The sequence below is a fragment of the Camarhynchus parvulus genome, chromosome 1 (assembly GCF_901933205.1).
Source record: "Camarhynchus parvulus chromosome 1, STF_HiC, whole genome shotgun sequence".
NCBI classification, from domain to species: domain Eukaryota; kingdom Metazoa; phylum Chordata; class Aves; order Passeriformes; family Thraupidae; genus Camarhynchus; species Camarhynchus parvulus.
The window spans coordinates 5,271,152-5,295,105 of record NC_044571.1 but is presented as its reverse complement, the minus strand read 5'-3'; the positions used below and the strand labels follow the sequence as shown (position 1 = coordinate 5,295,105).

The following is a 23,954-nucleotide window of genomic DNA, read 5'->3' as shown; positions in this document are numbered from 1 at the left end:
GCCCCAGCAGATGCTCAGGCTGCTATCGCTCCCAGATGTTTATCACTGCCACAGCTAATTACTAACACAGCTCCTCCACCGAGCTCACACAACACCTGGATGTTTCTGATGCCTTTTACACCGAGTCAGGCAGGCTGGTTCAGGCCTCTCCCTGCTGAAGGTGGCTGTGATGGAAAGCAGCTGACTTGGTCTGAAGCGGTTGTGGTGATCTCCAATGAGCCCTGCTCTCGGCCGACCTGCTCTGTGTGTCCATCCTCAGCTCACAGACCACCTCCAACCAGCACAACCTACCTCAGCACACAGACTGTTTGGGTATCTGAGGTGAACCCAAGAATATATATGACTTCTGGACATCCTAGCTTTCAACATGCCAATTATTCTCTGTGAAAGAAATTGAGAGCAGAGGGGAAAGTGTGGTTTTTGTGTTATATTCAAAGACTTACAAATAACAAAAATAACCTGAGGCTGAGTCTGCTGGCCAGCTTCACACAGAACATAACTAACTCTCATTCTATTTATGTTGAAAGTAAAGTGTGCAGAAAACCCAAGGAAAAACTTAAGGTCATGTAACTGGAAGCTGATGCATGACCTACAATCAGAAACTCCACTGATACCTGTGCTGAAAGGGAATTCATTAAAGATCGTGTTCTATAAAGCAAAGGGGGGGAAAAAAAAGAGAAGCCTTTTATAAAATGAGGTACGAAGGAAAATGTAAAGCAGAAAGGAAGCTAAATGAAGAGGGGTAATCATAATTAGAAATGTGGAGAGCTCGTGCAAGTTGAGTATGTAAGTGAAGAGATTAAATGTGAGCTGAGACATACACACAAAGTGATCACTTAACATTCATCACTCCACTCCTGGCTTGTTCCATTTACTCCTTCATAATTAAGGGCACAGGGACCACCCAGTAACGCTAACAGAAGGTACAAGTGAGCTGCTGGAGATCAGTGGTATCATTTTTAACATATACAAGCTACAACAGATGTTTGTAAGAGATATAAATAGCTACGCTTCAGGCTACGACCGAACCACCAACCCTCTTAGGGTAGTGAAGGAACTACCCAACAGACTTGTTAACAAGTAATCATTCCTTCTCATTTTCCTCCATACATGTTTCTTTGAAGTCCTTCAGAGAGAAATGCATGACTGGCACATTCAGCAGGGCTTTTTGTTCATTCTTATTTAACTTTAGTCCTAGTACTTGCTATGTAACATTAGATGCTTACATTCACACAGCAAGTTAAAAAGAAACAAAAATCAATTCTCTCTGACACGTGACAAGCAAAAAGAACTGGCTTCCTTTTCAACACAATACAGGATTATATTTATTTCCAGGGCACGCTGTTTTCTAAAGAAGATAAAATATTGGCCATGAGAAAGCTGCTCACCCCTTTCCTTCAATGAGTTCAAGACATCATCTTGTTCCAGCACAGAGATCCCACTTATGTACGAGGTGGAAGACAGAAATCTAAAAACCAACAGAGAAACAGTCAGAAGAAAATAACACCTTAGAACAAGCATTCTAAGACTCAAAATGATTTTTTAAAAAAATTGTTTTATTATGTGGTTCCCTCATCAAGTGTTAATGAACAGACAGGAATTCTTTTGCACGTTTTGCAAATGTTTGCATTGTTAATAATCTCTATTCACACCCATCATCCCACGCTTGAACTTCTTATCCCATTATTTGATCTTTCTCTCATCTTATTCCATTCATTCTCTACATTCACCTTTGTCTCTGTTGACACCTCTAACAGAAGGCTCCATTTGGATAATAACTCCCTCACTGTTAAATTTTCATATTTTACTCCTTGGCTTGGTGTCTGTCTGCCAAGACTAGACAAGACACATCCCAAAAATAACACCATGAAATGCAAATAGGAGTAACTCACCACGGTTGTGAAAATTAAGCATGAAATCAAGAAAGGTGAGAGATTTTTTTCCTCCCCATTTAAATCTCCTTCATCATCATTTGAATACAACCCATGATAAAATCAAAGCATGATGCTAGAAATGGGCCATTGTTAGGATCTTGTGTTCTGTGAGGACAGGTTCTGCTACAGGATTATTTGGCCATTTTAAAAAGCTTTCCAAAAATTACCACTTAAAATTACTTTAATTACATTTAATGGGACCAATTTGATACAGTGAAGCTACTTTTAAAAAGTAGTAAGGATTGTGAAAGCAAAGTAGCAAAGATTGTGAAAACATACTTAGAAAACACAACTGCTGAAAAGCATTAAAAAACCATCTCAGGAGAAGTTCCAGACACTGAGGTTGCACAGAGGCCACCAGAAATTAAATGATGGCTAAAACACAGCTGAGATCTTGAATCTGATTATCTCTGCTTCTCACACAGATAAAGTTCACAATAAGAACTAGAGAGAAGTAACTCCAGCATTTTTGAAAGCAAGATGAAATTGGTCTTTCAATTGATCTTTAAATTAATTCAAATTTATGCACGTGTTGTTTTCCAAGAAGCGATGTTTTTCAGGCAAGTTCACAGAAAAACAAAATGTGAAGGGCCACTCAATCTAGATGCCATTTCTGGTTCATGAAACCCGGTTCTAAACAGGGCAGGGAAGGTATGTGAGGAGCTTTAAGGCAGTTTAAATTTCAGCCATTGGTTAGAGATTGAACACTGAGCAAGAAGGAGTTTCAGCCCAAAGTGATAGACCTGGTCCTGAAGGTTCAAGGACCAGATGGCACATTAAAAGTTCTTACCACTTTTCCTTAAACTGTCAAAGATCTATGTCTTCAGAAAATGGGCTTCTCTCATTTTTGCAGCTTCTTAATTCTGTTCTGAGGACAGTGTAACCCTCTTAACTCCCTTCTTCACATGCCATGCATTTTGGTACTCATTCTCACTTCAATCTACAGGCTACTTTCAAATAAAAGACTTCTCACTGTTAATGGCATCTTCAGAACAGAGGTCATTGACAGATAAATCAGGACAGATAAATAGATGAATTATCCATTCCTTGTCTCTGCTCAGACTTAAGGAGGACTACTGAAAACCTGAAAATCCTGCTCCTGCATTCAGAAATAACTGCAGCCAAGAACTGCTGCCAGATGTGGTCACACAACATTCAGTGTATGAAGAAGTAGCCCTTGCCTGTAAAGCCCTCAGCTGAAACTCTGGAAAAAGCAAATTTCTAGGCAGCTTATGAGATATCCAGGGCAGGAACAAAGAGGTGCTAAAGAAATGCAGGTCTGGGTGAAAGATGCTGCAGAGGGAAGGATGTGACTGAGGAGGAGCCAGAGGATGTTGCAGTGATATTGCCCATTTCAAAGAGACACTGGACAACATTTAATACTGCTAAACCCTAAAACATATCAGACAGGAAAGTCTGAGCTTGCAGATGATGATGTGTTCTTGCACATTTCAGTGGGAAAAGGAAGAGGGAGCAGATACACCTGTTACAGGGTGGAGACAACACCCAGGCACTGTGGAGTCTTCACCTGGACTTGCTATATGCCATCAAAATAAAAATACCTAACTATGAAACCAAAACAAAGGGCAACTCGCTTTGTCTCTGAGAAAGTGAATCAGCACTGAGGTTTTAACTACAAAGCCAAATAGGAACTTGTTCATTCAAGCACTGAAGAGCCTTTGTTTGAGTCACCCTCTCATTCTGCATTTCAGATCACAGGAAGCAAAGACCTGTGAGCACATTCACATGAACAAATATGAGCAGACATTAAGATCCATGTATTTTTATAGATTCAAATAATGATAGCAATAATTGATTCAAATAATGAAGCAGTAAGTAGAGCACACATGCCAAAATCCAGGATTCATTCCACCTTTGCTGCAGCTCCTTTCCATCTCCACTGACCTGCCCACGCAGAGTCATCCACAGAAATTAAGACAAACAAATCAATATGAAGTTGATGCAGACAAGTTTATTAAAAATGTGCTCAGTGAGAATATTCTCCTCATTCAGCACCAAGGTGGCTTCCATTTCCTCTGTCTCATGTACTTAAAAAGTACAGTCATTATTTAGAATATTATACTTTTAAGAAAGACAATGTTCCTGTTCAGGAACATAATACCAGCCTCAGGGAGTTCCATCACACAGATACAGCCACTCAGTTACTCTACAACAGCTATGCTGTCAATTGCCCTGGGAGTCAAGCCCTAAAAAGCCACAAAACCAATTTTGGGCTGCAGTAAAATGAGATTTATTTTGTGTCACTTTGTTCCCTTTATTGTTTGATGGTGCAATAGAGTTATTTATATGTTAATCTTGATGAATATGAGATTACATTAAAAAAATGAATGCAAATTATACTTTTAAGAAATGGAAAATTAAAAATAAATTAAAATCCACAACTAAAGTTGAATTTCTGCAGAAATACAGGCTACACTCCAAGCTACCATCAACCTTTCTTTACATGTAAGATTTTGAACATAGATGCTATATATTAGTGACTTTATTCAGCAAGGCCTCTCCAACAGTGCATCCACTGCTTTGTTGTCCCATTAATCTTTCCTAGCATCCTCTTTTCATATCCCTCCATCTCAGATCTTAACAATCCATACAAAATATTCATACCACAGGCCACCTCCCAAGCACCACCACACACTGTCACACAGCATGACCCACAACAAACCATCTCATTGCAAGATTTGTGTTCCTTTAGCAACTCACTCTTTGTTTAAACTCTGCTTTTGGAACATTTAATTCTATATATTCTACTATTTGCAAGTACCAAATTAAAAAAAAAATATTAAAAATGTGCCAGTTTATAAGCTAAAATTGCATATGCTGTTAACTGATAAAATGAATATTAAGGATGCATAGATCATAGTAATTTCTCCAGGCACAACAGAAATAAAACTGAGGGGATCTGGGCCTTGTGAAGAACTCCAGATCCTGATTCTGCACACATCCTTGGTGTGTACACCAGCATATTTCCAGGGAAAGGTGCAAAATCATGGGCCACATTCCTGATTCCATGTCATCACCAATTTACCACAGTCCTTCTTAACTAGGATGAGAAAGATGAGGAATTCTATCCAATCCTTAATTTAGAAATTACTGTTTCTGAAGTCATAAACTCATAAAATGATGTATGCCAGGTATCCTGCCCCCAGGCAGCTCTTGGAATTCTGGAAGGAAATCCTCAGGTTGCTCTCCTACCTTCTGCAAAATAGAATCCTCATTCTTCTGACTATGGAAAGATCCTCAAATTCAAGGAACTTCCTGCAGCATCTCATTTCTCCTACCCAATTCACACTGTAATTTGACCCTGCTTTATTAGCCCCATAAAGTAATAGTAAGGAATTTAGGGGACTAAACAGCAATTTTGGCAAGAGAAAAACAAAACTTGGGGGAAAGCAAACCTCCCTCATTAATTGTTCCAAGACTCTTGAGGGATTAGGGTTTGAGGGAGCAAAAATATTTCCCATCACTCTCATCCATCATCAATATTCACATAATAAATGAAGATTCCTTTTTTTTTTCTGTATTCTTAACACTACACACAGAAGGGCTTTATGGGTCCAGCATGAGAATCCTCACACTCACATCATGAATCCTCACACATATTTATAGTTACAGGACAGAGAAGGAGTTTTGCCCTCAGTTTTTACCCAATGTGCTTTCAGAACATAGTGGACCCAAAAATCAGGAAGATGGAGCCACATCTGCCTTGCTGCTCTTGTGACAGGAGGGTGGCATTGGAAAGACTTCAAACACTCCTTACATCCCAGAGGATGTGTATCAGCACTTCCACAGCTGGAACTGATCCTGCACAGCTCCTGCTTACTGATATTTAATCACTTTTTCAAACCACATTTCATTTAAAAAAGACAAAAACAACTCAATAAACAAAAAAAAAAAAAAAAAAAGGTGAGAACTCTACCAGCCTCATCATTTCTCAGGCATTCCCCACATGGATAGGGTTGCTTATGCCCTAGACAAATCCATCCCTCTGCCACTGAAGCCTTTGGAGTATCCACATGAGCACATCCCAAATTTCTTAATTTTGGAGACACTCATGGAACCATCTCCTTCCAGGCAAATTAAACGAAAGAAAGAGGAAATCCTATTTTAATCATGATTTGCATCAGCACCCAATAAACTATGACTGAAATGAATCTTTTTGTGTTTATACTTTGTGGTTTCATAAGGAAGAAACAGAATAGCCACCAGTCTCTCTGCCTTTATTGCTATTGAATACTTTACAATGTGAGCAGTTTGTGTAAGCATATGTTATGTTTTTCAACCTTTTTATTATAAAACCATAAAAGTTTCCAATTATTCTATGAAGGGGTGAATTCCTGATGCTATTGAAGTACAGTTGAAGGGTGAATAGGAGTTTTCATTTAAATAATAAATGCATTTTAAACGGCCTTTGGATGTTGAATGGATAAGAAAATGCCCTCTATACATTTTTGGCATTTAAACAATTCATCAAGATCAAGATGTTCCCTTACCATTATTTAATTTTTATATCTTTAATGATTTCTGGAATAACAACCCCATTAATGAATCAAGCATTAACTTGGACCCGAAAGTGACACCAAAAACCCCAAAATGACAGAAAATCCTGGCTCTGCAACCCTCTGTGAAATCCAATTCCAACCCATCACAAAGTTTTCCAGAATCTTCCCTGTTCTGACTCCAACATTTGGTCCAACCTGAACAACTAATTTTGTTTTGCCACCAAGTTTAGGTTTAAAATGAACTGTTATTTTCTTTTTCCAATGAGGATGAAATAAAAACTCTTCCTTTCCTGCTCCACTCTTGTTTCCCACCTCTCCTAAACACAAGTCTCCATCCTCCCAGGAGTTATGACTGCTGCCTAAGTGTTCTGGGGTAAAAAAACCACAATTTAGAATTAAACTTACCCATCACTTGCTGCTGTGAGCTGCATTGTGCTGAACTGCTTGGTGCAGGTGATGCCTGCACAGGCAGGTGACATGCAAGGACCAACAGACAGGAAGACACTCACAGAATATTCAGGTAATTTCGATAATAAATATTTGCCCAGTATCATATAAAGCAGGTTTTCCAAGAGGTTTTGGTCTGTTGAAGGCTCTCAAAGAACAGCCAAATGCTCCATGTGAGTGCTTATGATCCTTTCCCCTCTGCAACACTAAAATCCACAACTCAGCTGCTGATATGCTCTTAAATAAGAAGAATCCTGCCTTTCTTATAAATGAACATATTTACTTAGAGTCATTCTCAAGATGCTGAGTCATTTTTAAGTTGGCAGAATAACCCTGCTCAAACATATTCATCATGGCCAATTTCAGTAGGAATAAGAATTAAGCTACTGAAACCAACACCTCAAAATAACAATAATAATAATAAAGGTAACCAGGGAATCTTCCTTCTAGTATTACTACTATCATGGTCTAGACCACATAAAACATAAATTAAGTGATCACAGACTGACCCAGAAGTTCTTTAGTTACAAAATCATACAACAGAGCACACACATTTTCATGCCCCTGTTCTCTAGGCGTGTCAAAAACATGTAAAGATGCAATTTCTGTTCTTTAATTGCCTCTGTTTCCTTGGAATATAAAAGGCTTGGACTTTATTTTTCAGCAAGTATGATAATATCCTTTTCCCTTTGCTTTGTTTGCTATGTAACTCATAAAAAGCCAAGCAGGATGTGAAGTACAGCCACACTTCCTAGCTTCTTCTGCTATCAAGAAAAAACACAGGCAATTCCAAAACCTCACAATAAAATAAAAATTGGAATTTGGAGGTTTAAAAGAAATAGATGCCTCTTTCAGTATACCAGAAGTAAGCTGCCATATTCTACTTTTTGCTTGAATTTCCCATCAGCTGCAGAAAAGAGCTACAGATCCCTGGGCACAGCAGGGTGAGGGACAGTCTGTGATCATCACACTCAGCTCCCATTTTCAAAAATCACCTTTTGACTCTCTGTGTACTTTAACAGCCCTCAGGTTTAACAGCAAATACCTCTTTTGTACACCTAGGTACTAAAAAATGAGAACACCACGGCCTGGAGCAGCCGCCACATCAAACCCCAAACAATGTGTTCCTGTGCAGGATGAGAACCAACCATGCCAGAACAAGATCTGAGTTTTATTTCCATTTCTAACACCAACATTTCCCTCCCAGTGCCATGCATGATGTGGGATCCCCTCAGTGCTGGCAGGGGAACCAAGTTACTGCCCCTCAGCAGCTTGATAAAAATGTGCCATAACAACAAAACTGGCATTTCCAGATCCATAGTGCCATTATTTTATTTTTCACCTCACCCCTGATCTACCTGATGAATTCCATGTTCCACAGTTCTGCCATGAAAGCACCTCAGCGAACAAGGTGAAGAACCTGCCACAAGTGTGAATATTTCACTCTTCTCTTGGGGACATCTAAAATGGTCTGGGTAAAAGATTTTGGCAACATCTGGCATCAAGTAAGCAAATGAAAGAACTCCATCAGCAGCTTTTTCTCCTTGCTCTTGGAATCCTCTTGCTTAGAGGAGCAGTAAGTTGTTTTACATTTTGTACAGCACTGAGCTGTAGCAAAATAAACCCCTCTGAGACTTCTCATTTTTAAACCTACAGACTCTTTGAACAAGTGAGAAGTGAAGTAACCAGCTGCTGCTGCTGCAAGAGAAGTAACATTTGCAACATTTTTAATTTCACACACAAAAAAAATTGCATTTGGTCTTACTTAGACCAAAATAAAAATAATAATCTGCTTTACTGTAAGCTTTCACATATGTGCCAGTTTTGCAGAGGCAACATTTGGCTGCCAGACCACGACATAATATTCTGAAATACAATTTGGACTGCTCCTCTCAGGACATTAACATGGCCATTAGAACAGGCAGTTCCACTGCCACAGTGGTGGCTCTGTGATCAGTCACCCTCGGCCACTAACACAGCATTTCATTTCACCAGAGTTCCTCTTTTCCAGGAAACTGAATTGATCCTGAACACTCCCAAAGTTGCTGTGGTAGCAATCAGAATTATTAGGGCTTTATTAGAGCGCTGCATTTACAGCACAGAAAAATACAGGAAAGCTTGGAAAAAATACAGTTGAAAAATTCTGAAGAAGAAATTACAGCTTCCAGAAGACTTACCATTTTATAAGACTAAAGCATTTAAAATGAATTAAATTTATATTTGATTCATTCTAAATTCCTTTCAGTCGTATCATGGAAGACTGCAAGGATTTAGCTTTAAAATGTTATTTTTATTTAACCCAAATATTACAGATTGTATTAAAGAGTACAAATCAAGGCTCTAAGTACTTAATACCAGCTTGACTTTTTACATGCCAAAGTGAAATTTCCAAATACAAAACAAAATCCCCACCAACCCTAATAACAACAACAATGTACTTAAAATGTGAAGAATTCTTGTGTTTTCTATCAGCACATGGGAAATGGTAACAAGAAAAAATTTCAGCCCAGCAAAACACATTTTAAAAAAATGCATGGCCAAAATCCACTGGAGGGATCAATGAGAAATGATCTGAGCCTCCAAAATCTCAGTGCAGCACAACAGCCCCTACTTTACTCTGTGACTTTCCCTTTTTACCCTGTGACTGCAGCACACTGAGCTCTGCCTTTCACCACTGAACTGGAGGTTATGTAAAGAAAACACAGTAAAACCTGTGGATAGTTTAATTATGAGATGACAAGAAAATATGTCTAGTGGTGACAGTCAAAAAAATATACTGTACAGTTCATAAAATAAACTGAAGATAAAACATTCGTGAGAAAAATAATTAGAATTATTTTGAATAGAATATGTGGAATGTTTAGGAGATTTTTTTCCATCAGAAATTTTTGAAAATTTGAATGTAATGATTTTATATGTGATTACACAGACTCAGAAAAGGATAAATCTGCAATTTTACTTGACAGAAAATGCACTCAAAATGCATTTGCTGTTGCTTGATACTGTAGCAATGGCAGAGCCTGGAAATCCATGTAAGGATGGATTTCTGATACAATCACAACATCTTGTTTCCTGGTTGAGTGTAATCCATAAAATTCACACATGGAGCTAACAGGGACTGACCAGGGCTCCATCCAGCTGCAGAAGCCATCTCACTCCACACAGACACAGCTAAAGGGATGCAATCCCACAGCCCATGAACAATTATACCCCACAGAGGACAGGGAACAACCTGTGAGTGTGTGCACACTATGGAGAACAGCAGGATGGGTGCATATCCTAAGCCACACTTGTTACAATTCTCCTCATCAAACAATCTACACTAATGAAACTTTGTGCAAGAGCACGCTCAAGAATAAAATAAACTAACTAAATGTGCAATTTTTTGTAAAAACTAAGAAAGGATTTTTTTTAATTAAAAAAAAATAAATGAGATATTTAGCATACTTTGAGAGTGACCTACAGCTTCTTGTTTTCCTCCACAGGATTTTGGCCCAAGTGTTTTCCAACATCCAGAACATAATGCCATGTTCCCTGTTCCTGGGATCTGTTTAATGGAATGCACACAACCTATTCCAAAGAGGGGCAAGGACAAAAAAAAAATGAATCTTGCCTGGGCAGCACTCAAGTGCAAGTGCGGAAAAAAAAAAAGCGCCAACAAACGAGCAATTTATTCACTTTTAAGAGTTTCATAGCAGATATAGTGTCTTGCATTTGGAATAAATTATTTACTGCCCCATCCCTAGAAGTGTCCAAGGCCAGGTTGGACATTGGGGCTGGGAGCAGCCTGGGATAGTGGAAGGTGTCCCTGCCACGGCAGGGGGCTGGAACAAGATGAGCTTTTAGGTCCCTTCCAACTCAAACCATTCTGGGATTCTCCGTCCCTAAACCACACCATTTACCGAGACAAAACTGCAAAATGGGACTAAAAACTTCAGCAGCAGTAGATTTAAAAAATAACCAAATACGGTGACCGGTCTCTAAAATTCCACTACACATCACCATTTAAGAAAATAGTTAATAAATTAAATTTTTCAAAAATAGCAATAAACTATACAGAGAATTATCACAGGAACGTGTTAACTACTCATATTGTAATATTGTTAATTGACCAACTCCGGCGTGGTGGGAGCGAAGGAAAGCCAGGGGCTGCTCCATGAGACCTGGGACACGCGGCTCACCGAGGCAACACTCGGGGATAAAACCAGCGCTTGATTTATTATTGTTTACACACATCCCCAGCAGGGCCTCTGGCCAGTGTCAAGTCTCAGCTCCTAATTGCGGCCGCGTAAACACCCGGCAGCCCCGGGCCTGCCTGTGGGGAAGGTGTCAGCTCGCAGCCCAGCCGGGAGAGCGGCGGGGTCACAGCGAAAAGGAGCCGGGAACGAGGGACAAACCCGGCCGGGCTCTGCGCACACCGCCCCGGCCGCGCTCCGCTCGCTGCGACCGGGAGGCAGGGGGAGCATCCCCCGAAGCGGGACACGTCCCCCGAAGCGGGGCACATCTCCGCCTCCCCCCGGGCAGGGCAGGTGTGCAGGGGCAGCGGGATGGCAGCACGGAGAGGAGGAGAGCGGGGAGCAGCAGCAGCTGCGGCGGTGCGGCCCCGGAGCGCCCCCCGTTTCCCCCCCGCCTCCGAGGAGCGGCCGGCACGGCGCTGCCCCTTTAAGCACCGCGTCGCCTCCTCTCCCTCCTTCCCTCCCTCCTTCCCTGCCTGCTTCCCCCCCCCCATCCCATCGCCCCCATCTCCTTCCTCCTCCTCCTCCTCTTCCTCCTCCTCCGCGCGGACCCGCGCGCGCTCCCGCGTCCCCTCCCCGCGCGCGCCCCCGCCGGGACACAACGGGCGCACGGCGGCCGTTCCAGAACCTTCCTCGCTTCGCTCCCCCCCCACACCCCTCCCCGCTTTTCCCCTCCTTCCCCTCCCCGCGCCCGCCACCGCCCCTTAAACCCCCCGGTCCGTGCGAGCGGCGGCGGAGCGCGGGTGCCCCTTTCTCCCCTCGCCGCCGCCGCCGCCCCGCTCGCCCCTTCCCCAGCCGCTCTGCCGCTTCCCCGGTGCGGCCGTGCCCGGGCGGCGGGCGCGCCGTGATGGACGGCGGGGCTGGAGCGGGGTTTGAGTGACAGCGCTTACCTCGGGTGCCAATCTTCGTCACACTGACAAGCGGCTGCAGCAATCGGGACCCGCACCGCCGCCGCGCGCGTCACCGCGCGCCGCCGCGCCCGGCCAATCACCGCCCGCGCCGCCCCCGACGCCACGGCGCGCCTCATCAATATTCATCGCTCGGGGGCGGGGCATGGGTGCACCGCCCCTCCGCATTGGGGCCGCCCGTCTCTCCCTCATGAATATGGATGAAGGGCGGGGAAAACCGGGAGGGTGAGGCCACGCCCCTCGCCGTGTCTGAGGCGGGGGATGAAACCACTGCTGGGGGTGGGGGGAGGAGGGAGGTACCAAGTGGCTCCGCCATGGGGAGAGAAGCGGCGGCCGGTGTGGCGGGTTCGTGCCGCGTTCCCTCGGGCAGCGCTTGATGCTCGCCCTGGGGTCGCCTCAGGGTGCTGCTCCCCGGGCTTGGGGGAGTCCCTTGCCTCGGCTGTTGGAGCTGCGGGCCCCTATGCCTTGTGGGGTGCCCCCGGGAGCCGCCCACAGGGGAGCCCCGAGTGCGGGAGCCGCGCTGGAGGCTACTCACAGGCTGTCCCCGGAACTTCTCCTCCGGCCTGTGTGGGGTCAGACTGCCCGGCTGAGCCTTGCGACCCTTCCACCCCAAAGCTGCGCCCCTCTGTTCTCCCCAAACCCCCGAACTGCGGGGTCTGAGTGAGGGCGGACCTGCGCTCTGCCTCGGGTTCCTGCCCGCGGATCAGGAGCTGCTCGGGTCCTGCCATGCCCCGAAATAAAGATGCTGACCACACACGGGTTTTTTTCTACTGAAACTCCACTTGGGAGGAACCAGTGCTGTCACAGCTTCTTCCCGCTCTTAAATATTCCCCCTTTCCCCAAAGCATTCCTATACAAGTGTCAGGAATGTGCTTTCAGGCGGGTGCCCTATGGCTTGGCCATTCTGCTGTTGGGATATTTAAAAAGTGACTCTGCTGTGCAAAAGGGCTGGAATGCCTTTGAGTCATGCGTGTCACAGGTGACGGATCTGTCATCTCCACCTTGTTCCTCATTCTCACGGCTTCTGAAGGATCATCCCCACACCACCTCGCTGCCTTTGAGAGCAGAGAGCAAGGGGAGGAAGAAAGTGCCGCATAAAAAGCAAATCTCATTTTAGGGAGCTCAGTTTAAACCCAAAGCACTTTTGCTTTCAGGTCTTGTACTCCCTCTGCAAAGCCACCACTGGGAATCTACTTGATTATCCTGCTCCCATTAAACTGGGAATACCCTATGTCTTTTCATGGTCCATGTCTCTCTCCGTGGTTTAACAGTAGCAAGTCAGCTAGCTTTTTTTTTGTTTTACATAACATTTTCCTGGGCCAGGCCACTTTTTAAAGATCTGGCTAATAGTTTGGCAATAGGAGCGGCTACTTAAATGTTCCTGCAAGCCAGGTCTGCCCTCAGTCCTCTGCACGTCACTGCTGTGTCAGGCCAACACAGTTGCTTCGGGAATCTTGTCACCCTGTCCACACTGCCACCATTTGTCCACTGACAAAACAGTTGCTCCATCCCCTTGCCAGACTGCCTGGAGCCTTCTCAGGGGTTCCTTTTCCATTGCCATTTTCCCCTGCACATTCAGAACCATGTGGACATCGCGTTTGTGAGCAGAGAGGGAACTTCTGCGCCAAGCAGAGAGGGTGGAACTGAGCTGTGCTAATCCACAGTGCTCAGATGGGTAAATCATGGCTCAGTGTTAATGGGAATGATTTATTTAAACAAGATTAGGGAAAAAAAATACCCAACCAACTCTTAGTTTGTCTCATTCACAGGAGAGTCTCTGTTTCCGCTCCTGTGCTGTGTAACTGCACCTCTCATGCAGTTCCTGTGGCCAGGTTGGCTGCTTCTACCACAAGTTTCAGCTCTCATTATCCCTGACACATTCATTAGTGACACATTCACTAAACAGTGCTTAAAATTAACTGCTTGCCATGTCCAGACCTGCCTCTTCTTCAAATTTGATTCTCCCTGCAACCCCTTTGTTCTCCTCTGCCTCGCCTGCTCTTCTTTGGATGGGAGTTCACCGATTTCTTCTGAGAGCGAACAGATTAAATTAAAACTAATTTAGTTTCTGTTTAATCTCTCCTCCCAGTGATCTTCAAAGCCTTTCTTGATGCCTTTCCCAACTTGAATTTTCTTTTCTCCTCCTGCTTCCCTTTTGCTTTTCCTTCTCTTCCTGGCTGCCACTTTCTATTCCTGAGCTCCCCCCTCACGCACAACAGGTGTAGAAATTCCTCATCTGCTGTTTCCCCCTCACCCCAGTAATCCCATGTTTTGGTCGCCTTTGTAGTTAAAGTTACTCCATCCATTACTCTCCTCAGCCTCTTACTCTTTTTGTGATTTCAGTAGATGTTTAACTCCCTTGAAATTAAAGTTTGTTATCGGAATGAAGAAAGCCTGGTTCCCCACACGTCTGTGCCTCGTGGTTTGTTAACTTTAGGGTGTAAGGTGCAAGTTTTAACTGAAATCTCTTCCAAAGTTTTGATTTATTTAAGATTTCTCTTTAGCCAGTGCATGCTGTTGCCCAGAAGTTCCCACTGCAGATTTTCCATGATTAGGGGAGAACATGATACATCCTCCCTGCTCCACAACTTATTTTCATGAAAGTCACAGGAACCAAATTATTCTGTCAGATTTAATCCTGTATGGAGTAAGCCAGTAGATTCAAACATTATTAAATAACATGGATACACCCTCAGATATACCTCTGCCTACATGACATGACCATATAAACCTCATTCCCACAAGAAAATAACCTAAAATGCACTCCTGATCAAACTTGTGACTTCCAGCTCACTGAAAGCTCTCATCCCACTCACTGTCAAGAGGTCCCTGCTTTTCAATTTGTCTTCAGTCATCTCTGATACAGCTTCTGCAGGCTTAGTTTTTAAAGGTTAAGCTTAATTTTTAAAATATCACAGCTGAAATGGCTGCAGGAGATGAAGATTTAAGAAAAGCTCTAAAAATTACAGGACCCTTGAGAGAAGCCGATAACTTGGAAAACAGGAGCAGCACGGGAAAAAGAATGAAGAAGTAACTGAGATGAGTGATCCAAAGGCAAACAACAAAAAATCCCAGCAAAACGAAACAGAAAGTACAGGAGCCTTTTCTTTCTGTTTCTGATTGTCCAAACAAACAGTGCTGTCCCTTATCAGTTCTGCAAAAGAACAAGGATCCAATCCATGGGATGGAAGACAGCACTCCTGAGGGAATTCTCCATACTACAAATCTTATAAGGATTATTACACAGCTGATGAGGTTTTGTGCTCAGAGCTCCCATTGGTATGGGCACACTCACTTCAATGCAGTGGTGAGAGGGCTGCTTTTCTTCCTAAAAAAGCAAAATGCCAGGGTGAATGAAATGTCCCTTTAATACTTTGTAATAGCAAATTACAAGTACATAAAAATGGAGTTTGACAATATTCAAGCAAATAATACTCAGGTTCTCTAACTCCTGTTACCTTCTTCACATTGTACATATTAAATGGAATTCTTAAGTCTAGCTTGTTATTTCAAGCATGCCCAGATAGGTTTGTGGGGTCAGGACCTTACCTGACTACTCAGAACAGTCCACAATATATAAGAGCACTCCTCACAGCTGGCACAAATAATTGCACACACTGAGCTGCTAAGGTCCTGCCTCATCAAATGAGACAAACACTTTCCCAAATCTCTTCTCTTAAATACGCTTTCAGAATCTATTTAGGCACAGTAGAATTGTGTAAGTGTATTGTGGGGGCAAAACTTTATCCTACATACAACTGCTAGAGGAATTAAGCTTACTCTGACATCCTTCAGCAATTACCACGTTATGAATATTACAACTGTGTGCAAAACATAACATTCACCTGCATTTAACCTGTTCAGGTCACTTCTCGTGCCTCTCGACTGTGTACTGGCAACTCTTTCATAATCAAGCTTTCAAAGGCAACATTTACATAAATGTGAAGGGATGGGCTTCCATGCAGGTGGCAGTAATCTGTACTCATAACTTGTGGAATAAAGCCTGCAATTGCAGTGATAAGACTGGAATACTCTAAAGAGAACAGGGTTCCCCCCAGATTTCCATGAAAATCAGGTGAGTTTTTAAGTGTTGATCTCCTGACAATGGGAGGCCTCTGCAGAAAACCAGTTTCTCCTTTCGTCATTCCAAGAGAATAAAAGGATGTAGTAAGACATGGCAACAGCTTAGATGTCCTCTGGCTGTTTGGAGAGCATTCCCAAGAGCAGCCTTGGTGTGCCTGTTTGCAGGCACAGCACATTCACAGCTGCAGCCACAACTTTACGTGGTACAGGAGGAGCCTGGAAAAAATGTGTGATTTACTTTATGGTGGATACAGCTTTTAAGATCTTAAAGCCGAAATTAATGAGTTAACTCAGTCTAAATAACAGCTCTTGCTTGAACTAGATCATGGAGATCTGTGTAACTCGGCTGGGAACACTCCCTCTGGAGAAATTAGGAGCTCGTGTCCCACAGCAGGACTTGGGCTCGGACCAAGAGCTGGCACTGCAGTGCAGCACTGCTGCAAGGAGTTTCTGTGCAGGGACCAGGGATGCCATCCTTTGAATCAGCTGTTATGGGATTATGTTTTTCTACTCTGTTCACTAGAAAAAACAACCTACTTACAGCCTCCTCAAACAAAAGGAAAAATTAGAAATGTCTTATTCAATATTTCTCCTCATGTTAAATCAAATTTGAATTTTCCAGAGCTGTACATTAGCTGAATCACTGGCTGCACACTACTCACTCCATCTGTTTATATGGTTGAGTCATTGCATTACCAATATTTTAACACGTTACTTGGAAAGAATTTTGGGCGATCTGGAGGACAACCCCCCAGAGCTCTGAGAGATAATGTTCCCTTCTCTGGGCTCTGTAGCACCATACTCTACTCAATGCTCCCTTTCTGCTACCAGAAAGATGTTAATTGGAACAAATGGCTATTTTAGGAATAAAAGCACAGCTTCCACTTAAAAGCTGAAGATTGAGCTGTGATGTAGAAATCCAGTGTCACCTCCCTGTGTGCCATGTCTTGCCCTGGCAACTGTGCAAAGAGTTTCATGGCGATGGAACAAACATCTTTCACAACCCAGCATATCTTTTTTCCACTTGAGATACTACAAACAAGTTATTTTCTGAGGGCAAACTGTCTGTTTTTATCGATGCCGAAAGCTAAGGGTATTTTACTGTTCAAAGTTTCTTCCAAAATGTGTAAATATTTTATGTAAATTAAAAAATAACTTAAAAAATTATATGTAAAAAAATATTATTTACCTCTGTGTAGAAGGTCAGGAGGGTGGAAGGGGCCAAAAAACAGGGTTAAAAAACAGAGTCAGAAGGACAGAGGTGGAATTGCTGATACGCATTTTATTTTTCAAAAAACATAAAAAGAGAATATTTTGTAGGAATGTCACCATGGAGGACTATGAATGCATTCATGTTATTCTGGGAGTTGAGAAGCAGAAAGTGAAACCAACTGAAATAAAAGAAAACCAGCGAGACTAGTTTTACTTTTCAGACCAGGGGTTAGATCCAACTCTTGCAGAAGTTGGTGGAACAATTCCCACTGGCTTGAGCAGGATTTGGATTCAGCAAAGTGAAATGCAGCAAAAATGACCAGGAAGCACTAATGAAAGGTTCTCAAACACTGCTCTACAGAACACTTTCTTCAGTCCATAGAGACGTGAGTTCCCTCTCCATTACTCATTTAATTCCAGCTGCTTTTATGGGTTTCTGCATTTTGGAGCTCTGAAGGGCTGAGAGGTGTTGGTAGCCAGGAATGAGAATGGCCAGCCAGCAGAGCTGGCTCTTGTGGAGATGGAAGAGGAAAAGGAATAAAGAAGGGACTATCTGAAGGAGCAGAAGGCCATTAAGCTGAGAGGATTAGGTGGCCTTCAGTGAGGATTAGGTGCTTTGCTGCCTAATGCAACTGTCTAGTCAGGCACCTGAGCTCCCAGCACAAGGCAGAAGCAAAGCTGAGCCCCTCACAGACGTCTGCACAGAGCTGAAAGCAAATAGGAAATGCCAAGGGCAGGAGCCTTCCACAAACATTCCCCTTCTCCTCTCTGCCAAGGTGGGATTTGTGGAAACTACCACACACCCCCTCCCCTGGGGTGAAGGTAGCCAAGCCCATCTCTGATGGTCCTGGAGCACTTGCACCATCTCCTCCAGGCCACAGTGACATCCCAGAGCTGACACACATTCCTACCACCATCTCCTCCAGGCCACAGTGACATCCCAGAGCTGACACACATTCCTACCACCATCTCCTCCAGGCCACAGTGACATCCCAGAGCTGACACACATTCCTACCACCATCTCCTCCAGGCCCACATCCACAGTGACATCCCAGAGCTGACACACATTCCTACCACCACATCTGGCTGAAGCCCAGAGCTTTGGGACAGCCAGGCCTCTGGAGCAGGCTCTGGATCAGCTGATGGGTTATGTTTGGGGCAGCATTCCCATTAATTTTTTCAGGCTCTTCCTCACAAGGGGCTTCTGTCATCTGGGTACAAGGACAACACAGGCATTTAGGTTGGAAAAGACCTCCAAGATCATCAAGTTCCACCTTTATGGATCTCCCTCTTGTCAGCCAGAGCAAAGCACTGAGTGCTACATCCAGATGTTTCTTGAACACCCCCAGGGATGGGGACTCCAACACCTCCCTGGCAGCCCCTTGCAATGCTTGGCAGCCCTTTCCATGAAGAAATTCTTCCTGATGTCCAACCTGAACCTCCCCTGGCACAGCTTGCTCAGAAGTTGCAATCAGACCATCATATTCAATGGCCAGTGACAGACTTCTCTCCTCCATTAATTCCTTTATTCCCATTTTTGAACAGATTGCAATTCTACAATGTCCTTTTGCCTGCCAATTAAGTCTCTCCTGGAGTCAGGTTACCCAAGTCAGCCTTTCCTCACAAGAAAGAGGAGATACAAGAGAATTTCTAGACAGTTTTTCTAAGATTTACTGATAAGAAAACATTCTAGGAAAGAAAGGCTGTGTCAACACCTTGCAGAGCAGTAAGGTACAGAGATCCCCATACTGGCTCTGCATGAAATAGCTTTGGATCTGGAAGCAGCTGAAGAAATACCAACCTCAGGCTGTGCCTGGGTTAGCTGGTGGGCTGGGAGGCAAATTGGCTTGAGGCTGAATGCTCTGCCAGCAAGGCAGTGCTGCTTCTGGGATCCGGGCTTGAATCCCTGCCAGGCTCTGCTTCTTCCTCTGAGGAAGAGTGGCCCATTCAGGCCCGGGCTGGGGATGGGCAGCACAGAGATGCTTTGTGCATGGCATCCTCCCAAAGCTCTGCAATGCCTGCAGCTACAGACCCAGCTCCCCCACGGACCACCAAACTGGGCAGTGACTTCTCAGCCCTTTTCAGTTGGCAGCATCCTGTTCATTTCCCAGAGCAGGTCAGAGAGATTTAAGCCTTCTCCCACAGAAGGGGTGCACAAAACCCCACAGACCCCACAGCCCACACCACGGCTGTAGGGCCTCCTGGGACAGGAGCTGTGCCCATCCAGCACTGGGATTCTTCCTCACCACACACAACATTTATTCATTGACCAGCACAGAAAACAACAAAACAATGCTCTTCGAGGGGATGTTTAGGTTGGATGTCAGGAAAAAGCTTTTCACCCAGAGACTGCTTGGGAATTGGAACAGGCTCTTCTGGGCAGTGGTCACATCCCCAAGCCTGACAGAGCTCAAGAAGCCGTTGGACAATGCTCTTAGGGACATGGTGGGATTCTTGCGGTCCCAGCTCACAGCTCCAGGCAATGCAGCCCTGGAGAGGAGAGCTGTTAGCAACTCATTCCCTTTTACTCATGTAAGGAATAAGTCACATGGGTAAGATTTTTCTTTTTTAAATCTAGTAAGTGAAGTTCATGTAGACTGCATCTCTTTTCTAATAATCTGTATATTTTCAAAGAAATAAAGAATCCCAGAATGGTGGGGGTTGGAAGGGAACCTCAAAGATCCTCTTGTTTCACTCCCCTGCCATGGGCAGGGACACCTTCCACTAGACCAGGTTGCTCAGAGCTCCACTGAATCTGGTTTTGAACACTTCCAGAGATGGGGTAGCCACAGCTTCTCTGGGCAACCTGTGCCAGGGCCTCACCACCCTCACAGGGGAGAATTTCTTCCCAATATCCAGTCTAAATTTACTCTCTGTCAGTGTGAAGCCATTCTCCCTTGTCCTGTCACTCCAGACCTTTGTAAAAAGTCCCTCTGCAGCTCTCTTGTAGGGTCCCTTCAGGTACTGGAAAGCCACAATTAGGTCACCCAGTATATTTCGATAGCTTTACTGTCATAAATACAGCATTGATCATGGGCAGAGAGACTGCACTGGAATCAGCAGAGACCCTTCAAAAGGTGCCAGAAACAATTCTGCTTCTGGCTTTGCAGGTTCATAGGGCAGGGCCAGCACTGCAGGCCATTTCATGAGTAAACCCTGCTCTCCAGAAGTAGTTTAAATTAACAGAAAAGGCAGCAATGAAATCCACCCTTCATTGAGAGGTGACTCTTGCTCTGCCCCCTCCCCATTTCAGGGATTTACAGTTCAGCTGCCTCCAGGGTTTGCTTCCCTCAGTTCTACTTTCTGACAACTATCAACAAACCCAGTCAAAATTGTGCTTTTGTTTTGCACTGCCTTCTCCAATTCTCTTCTAAAAATGGTCATGCTTTTGCTTTTCCAGTCACACAGGAATCAAAAAGCTGTTTCAAACCCAGCTTGTTTGTCTCAGTACAACATCCCACATATAAAACGCGTGCCTACTTTTCATGTCAGTCTTCATTATTTTCTTTACAGATACAGGGAAAAAATCATGAGACATTTAGCTGATTTTTTTTTCCTCAGTGCTTTTTCAGGATGCTGGCATTCCTTTGGCTGCCAAGGAAGATATTCCCTGACTCCACAGTCTCCACAGGCAGTAAGCAGCTGAGCTCCCATGCTCCAGTTTGTGCAACAGACTGCACAGTGAGATTCAATCCTGTCTGCTTTTAGGGACATTCTTTCTTTTTGAAAACTTGGGAACAAAGTTTTACATTATCAAAGGTTTGGTGTTTTGTGTTTTCCTCCCCCAGTTAGTGTAACACAAGCTGCATGCAGCCAGAATCTGTGATGACTATAAATTCCAGCTGCTTCCCTGGTCAGTGCAGTGGTAGGACCTTACTGAGGCAGTTAAACATGGAAAAATGGAAACTTTCAGAGCCTCCATTTTCCTGTCATACCTAGAGCCAGCCTTGCCCCTTTCTCATGCTCCTGTTCCGTTTTGTATCACCACCTCCACTGCTGACAGTCCTTTTTTCAATGGGAATATCACAGCTGCAGCCACTGCCAGAATCTCTTGGCAAAGGAGCTGCTCTCTGAGTCAGAGCCTAATGCCATTACAAGGTCTGCAACAGCTGCAGCAGTCAGACATCTGCAAGTCATTTGAACATTTTATGATGAATAAAAACTATCCATTACATAGACCTATACATTATATATTAACCCTAATACTTATTCAGTTACACTAACAATAACCTTTTCCCTCTGCATGCTGTAAACTTCTTTGGCTGCAGCACGTGGTAACAGAGATACTCAGAGCTCCAGTCTGGTGGAGCAGTCCCTGTGTACATATTACCTAACTTTTCTACCTATTTAACCATGAAATGATGGAAAGAAAGAAAGAAAGTGAATGCAAAGCTGTAAAAACTCATACCATGCATAAGGAAACCATTTTTATATAATTGCATGAGACCGCATACAAACGGAGAGGATACAAAGCAACGAGAAATGCAGAGCAAGAATGAGAACATGGACTCAAAATGTAGAGTGAAGAGATCTGATTATGATATGCACAGATCTCAGACCCATCCAGATGTCTCCAGCCAGCAACCTGATCCTCAACACCACAGCCAAGCCATTTGAAATCTAAAATATCAGAATACCAAAGACAGAGGAGCAAGGATTGTGGAAAAAGAAACTGGAGTTGTGAGTAGTTGAAATCCTTTAAAATAATAACGACAATAAAGAAACATAAATGTGGTTTCATGAAGGAAATATATCCACAGCCACAAATTATGAAGTCAGCCCTCCAGGACATTGCATTCCTCGTGCAACCTGCTGAGCCCGCTGCACATAAAGAGGTGTAAAATGCACTCACCAGCTGGGTGACTTCAGCAGTGGAGCCCCATATGTGATTCCCTACCTTTGAGTCCTCTACATATGTACACTTTACAACACTGAATGCAAACTGGGCAACGCATACCTCTCCCTGAGTTTCACCATAAGAGTTTTAAAGAGACAAGGCGAAAGTCTGGCATGACAGAAGTTACCATAAATTCTCTATGAGGTTCATCCAGAGCCAGAATTTTCCTAGCAATCCATATGCACGTCAATATGATTTCATGTTTGTTCATTTGTATCATTTGCAGACTCTTTGGATTCCCAGAAATGCAGCCCTACTGCTTCCCATTCACTTTTACTCTCTATTTCACGTGGCAGTTTGGTGGTCATCATAACAGCAGGATTGCTTTGGAAGCAGAATGTCAATTAACTTCCACTTTCACACCAAGTTAAATGTGTGGATTAATAAACTGGAAAACAGTGTAGGTTTAAGTAAGAATCAGCCATTAGGATTGCCTTACAGTTAGAAAAGTGACTTTTAAGAAATGTTTTCTTGACTTGATCTGCTTCCTCTGTGCAGTCAGAGGCCAAACTGTTTATTTTACTGGCAATCCATCTTTATTGCTTGTGTTGGCTTTAATGTTTCCATTCAGACAATCCACACATTAAATATGAGAAAGACCCTAATACCCTAAAATCCTAGTAAGTTAACCAACCATTCAATTTAAGCAGATTCAGAGGGAGTCCAGCAAAGTTCTTTTTTTTTAAAGGGTCAGAAAAGCATTACATTTCAAGGATGAAAACCCACTTTACCTCTGACAGATGGGACACTTTACTCAACATGACCAAATCCCTGCCAGCAATTTGAGGAGCACCGAAAATTTTAAAAAAAAATTTTTTTTAAAGGAACAAAATTTTTTTAAAAAGGAAAAATAAAAGGGGAAATCCTGGCCCTTCTGATGGCAAAGATAACTTACCCAGCATGACGTGACGCAATGATGCCTTTCTAAGTCAGCAGCCAGCCAGCTGTCTCCCTGCTGCTGCTCCTGCTTTTCCCATGCTCTGGAGGAGCAGGGCTGGAGCAGCCAGGCCACTTGCACAGCTGCTGTCAAGTCAAAGGGCAAGAGCAAAGCTTAGAATAAACACGTTGTTTTCACCCGCTCGCTTGAAGTGCTGCCAAATCTCTAAACATCAGCGCGCATAAATCGGTGAGGATCACGGAGCCTGAGGCCCGAGCAGCAGCTGGAATCTTGTAGCTATTACCTGGAATCCTAAGGTCCGAATAAACAGCTTCCCCATTCCTTGGGGCTACGTGGAAAAGCTCAGAAAACACAATCGTAAAAGTGCAGCCAACACCAAGGAAAAGAAACCCCCAATTATTTCTTTCTTTGGTTCTCTTTTTTTATAGTCATCTCAAATTTGCAGCGATGGAAGCAGAGGGGGGAGGAATGGGGTGTCCTTTTGGAGATCTTTAAAGATGCTGGTTTTCCAAGAAGAAAGCAGCCATTGATTCTAGAGATAAATACTGAAGTTATTCAGAGAGGAAGGAAGACTGAAGATAAGCAGCTCTGGGCCCAGCAGTAAAACCCAAACAGCAGGAGCTGAGCAGCTGCAGGACGGGTAGACTGGTCGATTTTTCTCAGTCCAATGGTGACCTTCAAGAGGCAGGAGTGGGGCAGAGTAGTGAAGTTCCTTCCCTGAACTCCAAAATTTAACAGCTTTGAAATGGTTCTTCAGCAAGGACTTGAGAGAAAAAGCTCCTTCTCCACATCCAGCCGCCAAGAGAAAAGGAGTTGAAAA

At 43.8% G+C, this 23,954-nt stretch overlaps 1 protein-coding gene across 3 annotated transcripts in view; it reads right to left on the bottom strand.

Moving 5' to 3' along the window:
• The window catches only part of PKNOX1 (PBX/knotted 1 homeobox 1), a 49,472-nt gene extending 26,223 nt beyond the window's left edge, over positions 1 to 23,249 (bottom strand). The window contains exons 1-2 of one of the 3 annotated variants that reach the window (XM_030951095.1): positions 23,132 to 23,249; positions 1,389 to 1,468 (exon numbers count right to left, since the gene is read on the bottom strand). The gene's annotated coding sequence lies outside the window, so the exon portion shown is untranslated. Of the gene's footprint in view, positions 1 to 1,388; positions 1,469 to 12,026; positions 12,088 to 22,191; positions 22,213 to 23,131 lie in introns of those variants that run through there. The other 2 variants (XM_030951104.1, XM_030951087.1) reach the window with 2 other exon arrangements.
• Positions 23,250 to 23,954: the final 705 nt, after the last annotated feature.